Source organism: Triticum aestivum, chromosome 2B (assembly GCF_018294505.1).
Source record: "Triticum aestivum cultivar Chinese Spring chromosome 2B, IWGSC CS RefSeq v2.1, whole genome shotgun sequence".
Lineage (NCBI taxonomy): Eukaryota > Viridiplantae > Streptophyta > Magnoliopsida > Poales > Poaceae > Triticum > Triticum aestivum.
Window position 1 is genome coordinate 285,995,692 of NC_057798.1, and position 4,726 is coordinate 286,000,417.

Below are 4,726 nucleotides of genomic sequence, written 5' to 3' on the forward strand. Positions count from 1 at the left end.
CCCCTGGCCGCGCTCGCGCGCCTCTGCCTTGTTTGTGCCGTCCGCGTGCGCCCCGCCTCTACTGGCCACTCCGACCGCGCCTAGCGCAAGCGCGCGCCTTGCCGTGCCGCCCCTGGCCGCCCGCGTTGCTACCGCTGCCTTGCGTTGCTGATGCACCGTCGCCGCCCTTGCTGCCCACCCGCCTGCACAGCGCCGTCGCCCTTGCTGCCCGCCCGCCTGCACTGCCCCGGCGCCCTGGGGCACTTCCCCTGTTCGGGCAGGTCCGCCCGCCCCGATTCGTCCACACCCGTGCGCCCGAACCCGGCACCTGTAGGCCCCTAGGCCACTGACCAGAGGGGCCCACCCCCTGAACGTTTTAGAAAACAAGAATTTTAAAAAGAGAATAAAAAAGAATATTAAATAAAAATATTAATTAATTAATTAACTAAAATAATTAACTTAATAAATTGTGATTAATTAACCTAATACCTAATTAACCTAATTAACTACTGTTAATTAACTAAATAGTCACTGGCAGGTGGGACCCACTTGTTAGGTTGACCAGGTCAACGGTCAGAGTTGACCGCTGATGTTATGCTGACATCATGATGATGTCATAAACTGAATTTCGATTTTTCTAAAATGAATTAAAACTTTAAAAATTAATGTAAAATAAACTGTAACTCAGATGAAAATACTTTATACATGAAAGTTGCTCAGAACGACGAGATGAATCCGAGTACGCAGCCCGTTCATCAGCCACATGTCCCTAGCATAGTGAACCTGCAACATTTCACCTCCGGTTCATCTGTCCGAAAACGCAAAACACCGGGGGATACTTTCCCGGATGTTTCCTCCCTTCACCGGTAACACCTACTACCATGTTAGGGCACACCTAGCACCGCTCTTTGTCATGTCATGCATCGTCATGCTTATGTTTGCATTATATTTATTGTTTCTTCTGTCACGCCCAATATGCGACCCTATCCTAAAGGAACTCGAAGGTCCCACCAAGGATAGAAGCGCATATTGGAGACGCTTTTGCAAGGTGGATATCATTACATAGTACCATTATATAATAGTTGGAGATACATACAAGAGGCATACAATGCCACATGAATACAACAACATCATACATAAGAGCAACATCCGACTACGGATAAAACACAAATAGAAACTCAAACGGCATCCACCCTGCTAGCCCAGGCTGCCGACCAGGAACCTATCTCCTGAACATAGGAGAAGCAGAAGCAGAACTCCAAAACAAGTAAACATCGCTCTCGCGTCATGATCGTCGCATTACCTGTACCTGCAACTGTCGTTGTAGTAATCTATGAGCCACGAGGACTCAGCAATCCCATTACCATGGGTATCAAGACTAGCAAAGCTTAAAGGGTATGGAATGGATAAGTGGTGAGGTTGCAGCAGTGACTAAGCATGATATGGTGGCTAACTTACAAATACAAGAATAAGATGAGAAGCTACGAAAACGGTCGCAAACTAGTAATGATCAAGAAGTGATCCTGAACTACTTACGTTCAAACATAACACCACCGTGTTCTCTTCTCAACTCACTCGAAAAGAGACCATCACGGTTACACACGCGGTTGGGTATTTTAATTCGAGTCTGGTGTCAAGTTCTCTACAACCGGATATTAAAAAAATTCTCTTCTGCCACATAACCGCGGGCACGGCTCTCGAAAGTTTAAACCCTGCAGGGGTGTCCCAACTTAGCCAATCATAAGCTCACGATCCGCGGAGACAATCCTCCATCGCGGGACATCCGACCAGACTCGGGATCCCGGTACACAAGACATTTTGACAATGGTAAAACAAAACCAGCAAGACTGCCCGAATGTGCCGACAAATCTCGATAGGTGCTGCACATATCTCGTACTCAGGGCACAACGGATAGGTCAAGCCACGAGTAAAACCAGCCCTCAAGTTTCCCCGAGGTGACCCCGCAGGTTGCCCAGTTCGGACCAACACTCATAGGAGCACTGCCCCCCCCGGGGGGGGGGGTTAAATAAAGATGACCCTCGGGTTTATAATTCCCAAGGGAAAGGTTTAGGTTGTTAGGCAAATGGAAAACCAAGGTGGAAAACCAAGGTTGGGCCTTGCTGAAGGAGTTTTATTCAAAGCGAACTGCCAAGAGGGTCCCATACCCCTCGCCGTGTTAGGGACGCAAAATCAAGGAACATAACAACGGTATGATGGAAACTAGGACGGCAAGAGTGGAACAAAACACCAGGCATAAGGCCGAGCCTTCCACTCTTTACCAAGTATATAGATGTGTTAATTAAATAAGAGATATTGTGATATCCTAACATAATCATGTTCCAACATGGACCAATCTTCAACTTCACCTGCAAGTAACAACACTATAAGAGGGGCTGAGCAAAAGCGGTAACTTAGCCAAACAACAGTTTGCTAGGAAGGGTGAAAAGGTTAGAGGCTGACATGGCAATTTGGGAGGCTTGAAAAATAAGTGGTAGGAAGCGCGACATAGCGATAGCATCAAGACAACTAGCATAACAATGATAGTAGTGAGATCCAGGGTAACGGTCATCTTGCCTGAAATCCCGCTAGGAAGAAGAAGGAGTCCATGAAGAAGATGAACGGGCGAAGATGAACCAAGCGTAGTCGAACGAATCCTCACGATCGCAATGAAACAAGAACTATCAAGAAGAAGCACAACCAGAAAGAAGCAAAGAACATGGTAAACACACAACACATAAACATGACATGATACTCAACGAAGTATGATGCAGGACAAAGGCTATATTATGCTACTCATGGCAAGATATGATGCATACAAGAACAACACATCAAAGCAAGTTTAAATGAGGCCAGAACAACATATAACAAATCAGGTAAGTCCCATATGCAAATCTCGAAATTGGTCCAGATCTGAATAAACCTTATGTTCAAATAGTTAAGCAGCAAGTTAAGATTCACCATGAAGATATACACGAAATTCTAGTCAAGTTACATATAAAGTTCATTTAATTCGGAGCTACGGCCTAGAAGATATGAGCAAAACAAGTTAAACATGGCATTGATGCAAAATGCATTCAAACATCAAGAAAACACAATCAAAGCATGGATGCAACATGATAATATGAAACTACATGCAATTTTAAGCAAGTTTCATATAGAACATGCTCAAAACGGATGTAACGGTGCAACACATACACTCCAAACAAGAAATAACAACAATCTGCCCAAAACAGCAACTAGGCACTTTACAACCATCAAAACAACATGCTACAGGAATCATGTGAACACAAACTTGACATGCACTTCATGTACATATAACATACTTCAAATATAAGTAAGTTTCAGGTTCATAGGCATCAAGATTAAACCAATATGATCAATGCAAAATACAACTTTATAACACAGGAGCATATACATGAGCAGAGTTAATATGATGGCATGTTGGAGGCATGAAACAAAGATCTTACAATAACTATACATAGCATACAAGGGTATGGAATCAAAGTACATATAACAAAGAGCAAATAACATCGTGGCATCATATTCATATGTCTCATGGATTAGCGGGAACCAACATGACAAGATTGAAAGTTGAAACCGCAAGTGTAAAACAGCAACATCAGCATAGCATGTTTGCAAGCATGAAACAGAGGCATATGATATCCAAAATTATCAAACATGGCAATGAACAGATTAATCTTAGCATAATTCAAATCATGAAATTGGAGCATCTCCAAAAGAGGCATGCAATAATTACTATCAAGCTCACAACATGGCATCATGAAGTTAACAGAATACTGGAACAACATATAGGCATGTTCATGGCAATGAAAACACATGCTACAGGACATATATGAGGCATAAAAAAGTATGGCATAATAGAGCATAATATGGACACCAAACATGTCAACTAAGCATCTCCAGATTACGCATGGATTAATTCCAAGCAACAAGCAAACATGGCATCATGATATTACAGATTCAGCATTGACAGAACATTAACATCAAGTAGTCCACTTCACAAGCTTGTTGCACTCACTACAATGCACATCAAAATAAATGGATTGCGCCCCTGTAATTAAGGCATGATTATGCTCCTAAAGCATGTATACATGATGCTCAAAAGTAAATCACACAAAAAGATATAAAAATGAAAAATAGGCAAGTTACAATAGTTTTCAGTAGTTAACAGCTACATGCACTTTTGCAATAGAGATTAAGATACCAAGATGCGCCCTAACATGAATGCAAAGCACACCAACATGTAGAGCATGAAGAGAAGAAGATGTTCATATCAAGATCATCATCATAGGATCACCAGTGACAAAGTTATAGCACTCACAAGATGCATACATGATGTTAACAATCAGCAGATTTCAGCAGCTCATGTCACTTAGCAGTTATGCAATGAAGATTAAGGCATCAATATGAACAAAAACATGAATGCAAGTGCAACTATCATTTAGAGCATCAAGAGATGAACATTTTGACATATTATGCATGCAAATCGGAGCTATGATCATGGAGATATGGCATGATTAGCAAGTGCACATGAGATAGGAATTTCAGGACTTGGAGAAAAGAGAAAATATACCACTCTAGATCTAGGGTTTGACCAAATGCATGTGAACCGAGGTCGGCCGGAGTTGGGCGTGGAGAATTCCGACGAGGCGAGGGAGGACGGATCCGGTCGAGGCCTCATCGGGTCTGGCCGAAGCTGGGGCCGGCGACGAGCGGGCGGGCGGCG